The sequence below is a fragment of the Henckelia pumila genome, chromosome 4 (assembly GCF_033568475.1).
Source record: "Henckelia pumila isolate YLH828 chromosome 4, ASM3356847v2, whole genome shotgun sequence".
Lineage (NCBI taxonomy): Eukaryota > Viridiplantae > Streptophyta > Magnoliopsida > Lamiales > Gesneriaceae > Henckelia > Henckelia pumila.
In genome coordinates this window covers 106,728,441-106,743,139 of record NC_133123.1, presented here as the reverse complement: position 1 = coordinate 106,743,139, position 14,699 = coordinate 106,728,441, and positions in this window count along the sequence as shown.

The window sequence follows — 14,699 nt, the reverse complement described above, 5'->3', positions numbered from 1 at the left end:
TCCAGTGTGCTACATACCATGACACCATTTGTTGAGCAAGAGTTTCTATCGTGATAGGTTTTCGGCACCCATTCATTTGCATTTAACATTTATAGCATGTGTATACCCATAATTTCATACAGAGCATTGTTAGGCATGCCCTCAGTTTTGGTTTTGGACACCACATTTTACGGGGCATGACTTAGGTTGGATGGATCGGGAGGTAGTGGTCGTTGAGCTTCAGCGGAGAGGATTGTACTGTACCAGGTTTCCATTTGTGGAATTTAGTGTTATCGTTCTTCGATTGGATTGTATAAAAATTATCAATATTTTCTTTCGGGTTCGGTTGTATTCTTGCCGAAAGTTTAGTTGAATTAACTTAGTTTCCGCCGTTTTAATTGATTATTGTGTTTTAAGTTCTTTTGGTCCTTAAACGTTGCTTAGATAGTGATTCCGGGATGGGTCACTACATTTTTGGTATCAGAGCATGCATTGAGATTTGGGATCTAGGTAAAGAATCTTGAAGTTAATTTTTTGTTAATTTTAAAGATGGCAGGACGTGGAGACGAGATCCATGGAAGTGTCGGTGGCCGCTGGGGAGACGACAAGGTGAGGGATCATCCTCGGAGACTGTTGTGAAAAATACTCGCAAGCGTACGAGTGTCAAGTTTTAGTATAGTGAAAGAAAGAGTGTCGATCCCACGAAGAGTAATTTGAAAATATTCAATACTTGTAATTAAAATAGTCTTAATTTTATATAGAAAATCAACTTTGGAAATTTGCTGAAAACTTAAATAAGTAATGAAGAATTATCAAGCTCACGCACACACAAATTTTGAGAAATTATCAATCAGAGAAAAAATAGTCCAGAGGTTTTGATTTCACTTGGTCTCAACAATATTCAATCCTAATTAATCTATTTTATGAATTTCTTTCGATTAATAATCAAGAACACTTAGATTATTCTATTCCCCTCTCCCGAGCAATAAATAGAGTGTATCAACTACAGTTCGATTTCAATATCCCTATTAAAAATCTAGATGTAGTGATATGTGTAAAACGATGTTCATTAAAGGTTCTATTAAAGCTATATACTCTCCCGAGCTATATAAATAATTAATAGTGTAGTTCCTATTGATCCTACTCAAAATTCCCTCTCCCGAGCAACGATTCTAAGTAAATATAACAACTCAATTTATGGCCAGTAAATTAAGAAGACATTCAATTCTAGAAACACAATTAATCTATAGAAATTCAATGCATTAAAATCAAATATTCATGAATATGTCTCAACCAAGCTACGTCAACCTCTAGACTAGAAAATTTTAGTTCATGCTCAAATTCAATAAAAACCAAATCATGTTTAATATCTCAAACATAATTCAACAATCAAAAGAAAATAAAAAGAAGTAACAAAGCCGTAGTCTTTCTTCCGTGTCCGTTTGAAAAGTCTTCGTCTTCGTTCCAAGCAATCTTCAATTCTTGATCCCAAAAACTCACAAAAGTGCTCTAAAAAATATTGTGTGTATTGGCAGCTGATAGATAGCTTAATGACTCAGAAAAATCCCTTAAATATGACCTAACAATCGTCCAAACATAATACCAAAGATATCCCCAAAGTTTCCATAAACAGTCGGACTATTTATTTCCTCACAGACGACGGCGCGGGCGCGCAGGGAACAGGGTGGGCGCGCCTTAACTTCGCAAAAAACTCTTCAGAATTTCCTTCAACAGCGCGGGCGCACGGATGGTCAGCGCGGGCGTGCTTTCAGCTCGAATTTTCTGCCTAATTCTTCAATAACAGTGCGGGCACGCCTTGACCTCGATTTTTGCCTTTTTCTTCTCTTTTTCAGCTCTTGATTCTTCCTTTAATTTTCATCTTTTAGGCTCAAATCCTTTAAATACTCATCAAGGTCCATAACTACCTACAAACACAAAAACAACAATAATTTCACGCAATATCTACCAATAAATATCAAAAGTCAAGTAAAACCATATGCAAATTACGTGCACAAAATGCACTTATCAAATTCCCCCAAACTTGAACTTTTGTTCGTCTCGAGCAAAACTAACACAACTCACCACAAACGCATGAACAATAACCATCAAGAATTACTATGGATCAATGACCTCAGTTTGGAATTCCAAAACAATTTAAATCCAATCAAATCTATCCTACTAACACTTGAAAAATAAGTTAACCAGAAAAATAATTGAACCTCATAAACTAAGAAACCCCGCAACTCACAGTTCAAAATACTCTTCTCTCAATTCAATTCAAACATTCATAAATCATGAGGACTTTCATGGTAGCACAGGATCAAATTCAAGGAGGTATCATCAAAAACACTCACAATCAGTGTAATTCAAAGAATAATAGTGTGTGCGTATTTCGATCAAGAATTCATAATCATTAAGAGTTTCAATCAACAGTCCATAGGCTAAATTCTCGCAACCCCTCTCCACTAGTATATTGGGCAACTGTGACTCGGTCAATAGGACTTAATCAGCTTATAATGTCAGGTCTGGCTCATGGCTACAATTGAAGGATAAGAATTCAAAATAAGGAGTAATTTATATTCATGCTCAATTTAACTTCAACTCATTTTCTTTCACCGTTTCACACTTTTATTTTTCTTCACTTTAATGATCTTTCATCTATTTCCAAACTTCTTTCACAACCACTTTTTTTTTTTCAACTTTTTCAAACCCCTTTGCAACTTTCATATATATATATATATATATATATATATATTCTTTCTTTTCTACTACCTCTTTTCATCTTTTCAATTTATCCACCACACCATTCCTTTTTTCACAAATATCAACTAGGAGTATATTACAATTTAGAATTCAAATTACTCCCTTAAAGGTAGGAAATAGTGTATAAGCTATTCAGGTAGTCAATGTAGGACCTTGAAATAATGACGAATGGGGGTTTATCACACGTTTACACACATGCCATTCGATTTTCAAATAAAGCTCAAACATGATACTAGGGATACATGCATTACAAGGTCGCTTGAAAGGCTCAAACGATTCCAGAAAAATTGCCTAAATCATTCCTAATCACAGTTATGCCCGTATTTCGCCTCAATGAGTGTTTGAACTAGTTTTATACAAGTCTCAATCCACAATTAAATCATACGAATTCCAATCAGTGCAGGAAAGAATAATCATCAGCAGTAAACGATGATTTTCACAACAATTCAGATTTTTCAGTACCTCAATGTACTAATAAATGTGTAGGCTCAACTGGGCAACTAAGGATACATTGATTCAATAAAATTCAGGCCCAAAAAATCCAAACAATGCCTCAATAATTTTTATGTTTGTCTGTCTCAAGATTCAGATTCAATCAAAATCCCAGAGTATATAGGAGTTCAATTGTTCACTTGGTTCCGTTTATTTCAAAATTTTGTCAGCTAGGCATCTAGTCATGGATTTCAGTTACAAAACAAAAAAGTTAACATCATTGGCCATCAATCCATTTCATTCATGACTTCTCAACATCATTCACCAAAAACAAAATTACTCAAATTTAGCCACACACCAACACAACACAACGCCTAAGAACCAAACAACTAAAAGAAAACACAAAACAAAATAAAAGCAAAAGAAAAAACACCAAATGTCAAAAAGGACACAATCCCCCCAAACTTAGTACATTCATTGTCCTCAAGGAATTAAAACAAGAAAGCATAAAGGACATGTACCACAAACGACGACCGTCAGTGGTCGTTGCCATCACCTGCAACATCATCATGGGCAGGACCGAAAGGGCCAAAAGTAGGCGGCCACTATGGATACGAAGGAAACGGATGAGTCGAACTAGCAGCCTGTGGAAACTGATGTCGCAAAGCATCTGTAAAATCCATCATGTAGTCCATAAAGACACTAGTAGTCTGCTGAAACGTCCGAAACTCTTGACGGTGCAATCGCAATTCATCCTCCAGAATAGCAACACGATCAGGCGCAACTGGGGGAACCTGAGGTCGGGTGGCAGGGCCGCTTCGTGCAGCTGCTCTCTCATTAAAATCTCACCTCTCAGCACGCATTCTCTGCTCAGAAGTCGACACCATAAGGAATTGAGCATGACAAGCAATAGGAGCAGTAGCTTTCAACAATTCTTCATTCTGGCTCTACTCTACTCCCGCCTGTTCACAAAGGTCAGTGATAAGTGCCGGCAATGCAAACCCGCCAGTCGTCTTACCTGCCGCCGCACCTTGAATCGTTGCTTGACAAATCTGTCCCAAATCAATTGCTTTGCCTTCCAAAATACAATAAACAAGAATCGCTTGTTCTCGTGTCACCTCATGCTCGTGGTCAGTCGGTTTAAGGCGAGCACACACAAAGTTATACCACAGCTTAGCATCAGGAATTAGCTCTGTCTTCTTTAATTTGGAGGGCAAATGATCACGGCCCATGCGCCATTCCGCGCCCGGAACACATATACGGCTCATAATCGCCGCGTAATCCATGTCATTAGCTCGGTATTCCTCGTACTCATCGTGAAACACTGGCAAGAGGTTGTACATGGTGTTAATAGTGTGAGCATCAAAAGGAACCAGCTGGCCGCGGACAAGCACTTTAAACTGCATGTGCTTTACTTTCAAGTTCGCATAAAATTCACGAACTACTGGGACGACTGCATCCTGAGGTGGCTTAACAAAATTTAACCATTGACGCTCAGCCACAGCCCGACCAATTGTACTCACAAACTCATCATTCTCAAATCCCGATGTCGTATCAAACCCACACTCCGGTAGTATCGTTTTCCCTAGACAGCGTTGGTAATGCTCTTCTGCAATTTCATTCCAAAAATGCTGCGGTTCAGGCTCTGGAGCGGCAGTAGAAGATGATGCAACAGATTTTAGCTTCTTCTTTGGTGCCCTAAATCAAACACTTCGGAGTCAAACCAAGTAACACAACAATTAACCAATTTGCAACAATCAACACTCCCCCAAACTTGAATCGAATCCACAATCCACACACAACAACAATCGCTTCAACGACAATCCAATAAAATCCAAACTCCAAAGATTGATTAATCACATAAGACTTCAATACCCACGAATCGCAAGAGATAGAATTTCTGAATACTCACCACCCAAATCATGGTTATGATCACAAGAATAAAGAACTTACTCCAAATGAGTCCGATAATAATAATAGAGAAGGCAAAAGTGTCCCCTTTGTAGAGCCGACAGACAGTGGAATTTTGGCGCGCCCCTTGAAAGGTGATAACACCGACCCGCTTCGAGAAAAGGATAATGAAAGAAATTAGATAGTGTACGTTGGAGATTAGGAGATAGAAGATCCGATTATATTAGTAGAAGAAGGGAAGGAAACGTGAGGAAGGAGGCGGAAGAGGAATTAGGGAAAAAGTGGAAGAAAGAAAATAACATAGGCGGATATATGGAATAAAGTAGGGGCGGGGCGGGCGTGCTTGGGATAGGGCGGGCGCGCCTTCAGTTCGGCGGTGTGCGGTTGTATTAGAGCAGGAACGGGGCGGGCGCACTGGTTATTGGGGCGGGCGCGCCTTCTCTTCGCAGAAAATAGTGAGGCAATCGGGGCGGGCGCGGGGATGGATAGGGCGCGCGCACCTTAGGCTCGAAAAAAATTCTCAGATTTAACTCAGGAGAGGCGCGGGCGCGCTGGTTATTGGGGTGGGCGCGCCTTGTGCTCGAACATGGCTCCAAAATCCTGAAAAAAACATAGAAAAATAACCAAATTACTTCCAAAGCAAACAAAAATAATAGTAAAAACTAAAAAGCAAAAAGAAAACGAGAAAATAAGGAAAAATAAAGACATAAACTAAAAGGTTTGGGTTGCCTCCCAAAAAGCGCTTGGTTTAAAGTCATCAGCCCGAATTGCACCAGTCTTTAGTTGGGATCCTCAAGCAATGCGCTGGATGCGGGTGGTACTTCGTTTCCAAAGTAGTGCTTGACTCTTTGCCCATTAACCTTGAAACTTCTTCCATCTGTACACCGCAATTCAATGGCGCCATGTGGATAAACGGTCTCCACGAGAAACGGCCTGGACCATCGCGATTTCAACTTCCCTGGAAATAATTTCAAATGAGAGTTAAATAACAAAACTTTCTGACCCGTTTTGAATTCCCTATGCACAATGTTTTATTAATGCCACTTCTTTGTTTGCTCTTCGTATAGCTTGACATTCTCATATGCTTCACTTCGAAACTCGTCCAATTCCGTCAACTGTAATTTACGTAACTCCCCAGATGCTTCGAGATCCATGTTTAGCTTCTTGATAGCCCAAAATGCCTTGTGCTCCAACTCCAAAGGTAAATGGCATGCCTTACCAAAAACCAGCCTGTAGGGAGACATCCCAATGGGTGTTTTGAATGCAGTGCAGTAGGCCCAAATGGCGTCATCTAGCTTGATTGCCCAATCTTTCCGATTTGTCTTAACCGTTTTCTCCAAGATTTGCTTGATTTCTCGGTTAGAGATCTCCGCCTGGCCATTGTTTTGAGGATGGTATGCGCACGCCACTTTATGCCTGACACCATACTTAGTGAGCAAGGTATTAAAATCTTATTGCAAAAGTGCGTACCTTCATCACTGATTATTGCTCGTGGAGTTCCAAACCTCGTAAAGATATTCTTTTGCAGAAATTTTACTACAACACGAGCATCATTAGTAGAGGTGGCAATGGCTTCCACCCATTTTGAAACATAATCAACTGCTAATAAAATATAAGTGTACCCGAAAGAAGGGGAAAAGGGACCCATAAAATCAATACCCCACTCATCAAACAATTCCACTTCTAAAATATTTGTGAGGGGTAATTCATGCCTTCTAGAAATAGTTCCCGTTCTTTGACACTTATCGCATGATTTCACTAAGGTATAACTATCTTTAAACAATGTAGGCCAATAAAAACCAGATTGCAGTAACTTAGCAGCAGTTCGTGTGGCTCCAAAATGTCCTCCATAGGGTGAGGAATGGCATTGTTCCAAAATTTCATTTGCCTCTTACCCCGCCACACATCTCCGAATCACTTGATCGGCACAACATTTGAAAACATAGGGATCATCCCACAAGTAGAACTTAACGTCATGGAAAAATTTCTTTTTTTGATGTCGGTTCAATTCCGGAGGCATAGCACCACAAGACAAAAAATTAGCGAAATCAGCAAACCATGGAATAGAGGAACTTACCTGAAAGATCTGTTCATCCGAAAATAATTCCTTTATGCTCTCCTCCTCCTTAACGTCCTCTAACTCCAATCTTGACAAATGATCAGCAACCTGATTTTCGCTACCCTTCTTATCCTTGATCTCAAAATCAAACTCTTGTAAAAGTAGAATCCACCTTATCAAGCGTGGCTTAGCATCCTTTTTGGCAAACAAGTAGCGAATCGCTGCATGGTCAGTGTAAACTACTACTTTAGTACCAATTAAATAAGGACGAAATTTATCAAAAGCAAAAACTACTGCAAGCATCTCTTTTTCTGTAGTAGTGTAGTTTTGCTGCGCGGCATCCATGGTGCGATTGGCGTAATAAATTGCTCTGAAAATCTTATCTCTCCTCTGGCCTAATACAGCGCCCACTGCGTAGCCACTAGCATCGCACATAAGCTCAAAGGGCTCCTTCCAATCCGGCACAATCATGATGGGTGCGGTGGTCAACGCCGTCTTGATATTTTCAAAGGCCTACAAACAATCATCATAAAAAATGAATGTAGAATCTTTTTCAAGTAAATTACACAAGGGTTTTGTGATTTTAGAAAAATCCTCGATGAAACGCCGATAAAACCCTGCATGGCCTAAAAAACTTCTGATGCCCTTGATATTCTTCGGAGGTGAAAGCTTCTCAATTGCAACCACTTTGGCTCGATCCACCTCTAATCCATTGGATGACTCTTTATGTCCAAGGACAATGACCTCTTGAACCATAAAGTGACACTTCTTCCAGTTAAGAACTAAATTCTTTTCCTGGCACCTCTGCAAAACAAGAGACAGATTATGCAAGCAATGATAAAAAGAGGTACCAAATACTGAAAAGTCATCCATAAAAACTTCCATCACTTCCTCCACCATATCTGCAAAAATCGCCATCATACACCGCTGAAAAGTTGCAGGTGCATTACTCAGTCCAAACGGCATCCTCCTGAAAGCAAACGTGCCATAGGGACACGTAAAAGTAGTCTTCTCCTGATCCTCCGGTGCGATAGTAATTTGATTATAACCTGAATAACCATCTAAGAAGCAGTAATAGCAATAACCAGCAAGTCTATCAAGCATTTGATCAATGAAAGGAAGTGAAAAATGATCCTTACGAGTAGCTTTATTCAACTTCCTATAATCTATACAAACTCGCCAGCCAGTTACTGTACGTGTGGAGATTAACTCATTATTTTCGTTTTTAACCACGGCAATCCCACCCTTCTTAGACACCACTTGAATAGGAGATACCCAACTACTGTCAAAAATAGCATAAATCACTCCCGTATTCAACAACTTTAAAACTTCTTTCTTAACTACTTCTTTCATTGCAGGGTTCAACCGCCTCTAATGATCAACATAAGGGGTATAAGACTCTTCCATCAAAATTTTATGCATGCAAATTGTTGGACTAATACCCTTAATTTCAGAAATTGACCATCCTAGAGCATTTTTAAAATTTCTCAAAACTCGCAACAACTTATCTTTTTCTACAGCAGACAGGTGAGCAGAGATAATAATAGGACAAGTAAAATTTTCACCAAGGAATTCATAACATAAATGCGCAGGCAATTCTTTCAGATCATGAGTTTCAGTGGATACCTCTGGCGCACTATTTTTCAATGCTTCAGATTCCTTAGTACTCACCATTTTTTTTTCGGAGCGCTGTCAAGGAATGATTTTTGTTCATGTAGCTCCCAATCCTCGTCCTTATCAAATACCTCATCCGGCACTAAACATCTTTTGAGTGGATCAGTAATTCCTGCACATGAAAAAGAATTATTAGAATCAACAATTTCAATACTTTTACATGTACTTACCTCGTTTGGTCCCCTCATGGTGTGATAAATATTGAAAATAACCGCTTCACCACCAACTCGAAGTGTGAGTTCTCCTTTGTGGACATCAATCAATGCGCGTGCAATAGCTAGAAAAGGTCTCCCAAAAATCAAGGGAGTTTCTTCATCTTCATCCATGTCCAAAATCACGAAGTCTGCTGGAAATATGAACTTGTCGACCTTCACCAAAACATCCTCCACAATACCACGTGGATATGTGATACTCCGATCGGCCAGCTGTAATGTGATGGTAGTTGCCCTGACTTCTCCAAGCTCCAAGGTCCTGTAAACATAAAAAGGCATTAAATTTATACTTGCTCCTAAATCACATAAAGCTCTATTTACCTTAGAACCACCAATAAAACAAGGGATAGTAAAACTCCCTGGATCCTTGAGCTTTTGTGGCAATTTTTTCTGCAGGATTGCGCTACACTCTTCTGTCAAATTCACCACTTCATTGTCTTGCAATCTCCTCTTCTTGGACATTACATCTTTGATGAACTTTGCATCGTTAGGCATTTGTTCCAAGGCATCTGCAAATGGAATATTGATATGTATCTTCTTGAACATGTCTAAAAACTTGGAAAACTGCTCATCAAGTGTCTTCTTCTTAAACCGCTGTGGGTATGGAAGCTGTGGCTTGTACATTGGTTTAGATTCAGATTCCTTCTTGGGCTCTTCAACCACAATTTCTTCAACCACTGGTTCATCTACTTCTTTTGCTCTGCTCTTCTCCTCAGCTTCTAACTTCTTCCCACTTCTTAACTCAACTGCTTTGCATTGTTCTTTTGGATTCACTTTAGTATTGCTGGGAAACTGTCCTCGATTTTCATTCTTCAACGCATGTGCAAGCTGTCCAATCTGTGTCTCCATGGATTTCATCATAGCTCCCAAACTGCACATGTGTGTCTCCATGCTGTCCATTCGAGTTTCAGTCCTCGACATCCTCTTGTTAGATTCAGTAACAAATGTAGGCACAACATCCTCCAAAGACGCTTTCCCTTCACCTTGATTTGTATTGAATCCCGGAGGGGGTTTCAACACATTTTTGTTGTTGCATAAGAAAAGTTTTCATGGTTACGTAAGCCAGGATGATAAGTATTGGGTGGAGGGTTACCTCGATAATTTCCATAGCCTCTGGGATTGATATATTGAGCTTCCTCAGGTAGATGAGATTCTTCTATGACAACCGACACATCTGCAGGTTCTACAATATTCACCTTATTCAGAGAAGCAACTTGTGTACTCAACGCAGACAGCTGTGCAGTGATGGATGTGAGAGGATCTACACTGTACACTCCCTTCTTGACTCCCATACGTTCAGACGGTCATTGATAACTATTGATAGTCATCTGTTCTAGCATATCATAAGCCTGAATGGGATCTTTGGCAAATATGGTACCTCCAGCAGCATAGTCCACAGACATTATTGTAGGCGTATTTAGTCCATTGTAGAAAAACTCTATTTCTTCCCAATCTGCAAAATTATGATTAGGACAATGCCTTAACAAATATTTGTACCTTTCCCATGCCTCGTATAGCTGTTCTAAATCATGCTGTTGAAAGGTACTGATCTCAATCTTCAGCTGGGTTGCCTTAGATGGTGGAAAGAACTTATCTAAAAATTTCACAGCCATGCCCTCCCAAGTTGTTATGCGTCCTAGCGGCAATTACTGCAGCCAACTCCGTGCCTTATCCCTGAGAGAAAAAGGAAACAAACGTAAGCGTATTATATCCTCAAAAACACCATTTATTTTTATAATATCAGTAATCTCTAGAAAAGTGTGCAAGTTTAAGTGAGGATCAGCTGTGGCAGTTCCATTGAATTGGTTCTGCTGAACCATGTTGATTAAGACCGGCTTCAACTCAAAGTTGTTGGCATTTATTGTCCCTCGAGCGATTTCAGAATAGTGAGCCTGGATCGTCGGCCTGAAGTGATCTCTGATTGGCACCAGAGGAGCTTGTTGTGATTCTTCTTCAGCCATGTTCCTTAATTTTTCTCTTCTAAATCTTCTTAGAGCACGTGCAGTGCGCTCGATCTCCGGATCAAATAATAGAGAATTCGCACTTTGAGATCGTCGCATAGACTGCAATTAAAGATAAGAAGAAATTAATTAGTACTAAAAATAAGATGAAATAAAAGCTCTAAATTAAAACTTAGACTAATTGGTAACAAGAATAAACAAAATCAAACATTACTCCCCGGCAACGGCGCCAAAAACTTGTTGTGAAAAATACTCGCAAGCGTACGAGTGTCAAGTTTTAGTGTAGTGAAAGAAAGAGTGTCGATCCCACGAAGAGTAATTTGAAAATATTCAATACTTTGTAATTAAAATAGTCTTAATTTTATCTAGAAAATCAACTTTGAAAATGTAAGGCCCGAAAATATTAAGTTCTTAATTACGGGATTTAAGATTTAAATTCCGAAGAAAAGTGAAAAGATGAATTTAAGAATTTATGGAAATTGGAGATTTCAATTTCGGGTCAGAAATATTTAATTTGAGGATTTTTGGATTTTAAGATTTTAATATCCAGAATTCTTAAATTAAAAGATTAAAAATAATTGACTTAATATTTATGGAATTTAAGATGTGAATTCCAAGATTATAAATATCATGGATTGAATTTGAGGATGAAATCCGAGCAAGGGCCAATTTGAAAATATTGAGCAGTTCAGGGACTAAAATGCAATAAGGTCCGAAATGATTGAATTTTAATCCGAGAATATTTAATTTGAGAATATTTAGAGTTTAGAATTAAATTCTATTATTTTTAAATTATTTAGGATTGAAATTGAATTAAATCGCTTGTCCGGGGACTGAATTGCAATTAGGCCAAAGTTTAAGGACCAAAATGCAAATTCCTTGCAACTTGGCTGAATAAAACGTGCAAGAAGGCTGAAAGGGAATCAGAATGATCAGCAATCACCGAGAGAAGAAGAAAAGAGAAGGGTTAAGCCATTTTCGATTCTTTAAACTCCGATATCTTTTGAGCCGCCCGGTAGAATTTCCGATTGAGCATATATTTGCGATCACAGCTCCGAGTGCTACGTTTTGATGTAAGTTTTGTGAAGTTCTACAATGTTTGAATTTTAAGTTGTTGTTAGAATTAAGATTTGATTGTATAAACATGTTCTAGCATATACGACGATAGCATATCTAAGACGGATCATGAGAAGATCGTCGTTTGAACATGTTTCCGATTTTTGAAAGACTTGTTAAAATTCTGAAATTATGGAGCTGCATATTTCGAATTTTAGCTGTAGAATTGGTGATGATATGAGATTGATATGATTGTCATATTGAGGTTTAAGCTTTTGGAAAGATCGAAATCGTATCGTTACGCCGCCGGTTCAAGATTTTGAATTGTTATACATTCTAAATGTCTAGAGCTCATCTTCAAGTTTATTGTGGATGAATTGAATATGAGATTATGTTTAGAATGAAGATATAATGATATTTGAATAGAAAGATTTATCGAACTCGAATAGTTGCGACGTCGGTTTGAATTCCGATTGTATTAGCAAGATTTGAATTGAATAAGCTTTAAAGAAACATCGATTCAGATTGGAAATTGATGTTTAGATATGTTATAATATATTTCAGATTTGAATTGAAGATTATTGAAGTTGAATCGACGAGTTTGAGTTCGAATGACTTGAAGTGTTTGAAGTTGAATCAAAAATACCTTCAAGTAGCACTGATTGAAATGAGCAGATTTTGATGACCGATTTGGCTAGCATTGAGATGATCAGCATTGGCAACAGATTCAAGAGGTTTGAATCGCGATGAAAGGTATGAATCGACATTATTCCTGCCAGGTAGAACAACTCGAGAACGTGGTGGTTTTCGAGTTATCCTGAAATCACATACTTAGTTGTTTCAGTGCTCTTATGTGATTTATATGAGTTTTGATGCTTTGATTGATTATGTGATTATATGTTCAAGATGTTTTACAGTCTTTAATGCATACAACTTATGTTGCATTCATCTTTGTTGGAAACGCGGCGATCAGATCAATTGGGATTGATACCCGATGCAGCGGAAGTTTAAAATTTTGTATGGAATGATTCTATAATAGGTATCAACCTTACGATTAAATTGTGTGTGTAAAAATTAAATAACAATTATAAAATTTTTACCTTTAATCTCGAATCGAGATTTTGGACACCAACAGATTTCTCTGCTCTTGTTGTATATCCCTGGAACTGATGGACGAACTGTTCTTCAATCAGGTCCACGAACAGAGATTTAATCCCTCTGATAGATTGCACTAGAAAATCTATCAGAAGTTTTCTACGAAGAGATTAACGAATTTGATCCGTTAAACCAGACTGTAATTCAAAATCACAGGCTGGATTTTTCTCGAGTAGAGGGAGAGGGGGGGACGGCCACCTTTGTAAAATAAACTAGGGTTTTCGAAAAATCCTTGTGACCTGTTGTGTGTAATTTTTGTACTGCAATAACTTATTTATAATGTAGGCCACTAACAGCTTAGGGCCCATTAGTCATAAATTCAGGCCCGACAAGTAAAGCCCGCATGTTCAGAAATTAATATAAAATTCATCGTGACTCTGATTGATAAACCGATTTCACCAATGCGCACAAAAACCATTTCTGCACCTTTTAAAGTCAAGATAAATTTTTCTGAATCCGAATTCAGTGATTTCCAAAAATGGCCATCCCTATGTCATTTTAGGAAATCTTAATCCTCTACTCTTAAATAAGAAGTCCAACTTCTTCGTTCATTAAATTTAACTCTTTAAATTTAACTATCTCAACGGGGATTAAAAATCCATTACACTGTGTGACCCTCAATGGTTCAGGGATACAGATAGCCGTGGGCTCACAACTCCTTGTGACTCGGAACAATAATTTCCGACTTGCCCATTGAATCATGGTATGAGCGCCTAGCAACATCGCCCCATGATTCCCTAGGTATCACTGATAGTGCCTACAAGAACCAGTAGATTTTGGTTAGCGTACAGTACGGTCCCTTCATCCATATATCCCGATCGAATCAACAACCATTGGTATATCGAGAGTCGCTCGAGATTCGATAACTATGCAATGCATCTTGAAGATCAAATAGTGACATCGCATGTGCTACTAAGAAACCATTTCTTAAATCACATCATGTACTCTGGCCAGAGATTCGTCACACTAATATCTCCTCAGATCGCATAGGATATCCACACTCGCAAGTATGTGGTGAATCCTTGACAACAAAGCATCGACTCCTATATGTGTTGTAACTGTACCCAATCCCGACACCTGATGACCCCAATAGAGTCGGTAAACGATTCAAAGTACAGTACTAGCATATAGAGTCTCAATGATGTCTCAAGTAGTAAGGACTAATGGTGTACAACGAAAACCGCGGACTTTATCCACTCGATAAGTGATAACCACTTGGAAAGTCCGGATAGGGTAGTTCGATCATTCATCATATGAATATCCATTTGCATGCTTCGAACATCTCTATGTTCCTTACCAATGAAACGTGGTACTCTGCATCGCAAATGCTAGTCTCAAACTCGAGCGATCCTTATCCTTATTATCGGACGGCTCAATCGACTAGGAACAGTTTAGAATATACAGTGACTATAAGATGTGTTTCATGATAGACATCTCCATGTTCTACCACATCTTACATACACTATAGTATATTCAAGGTCTTTATCAAATCAACAA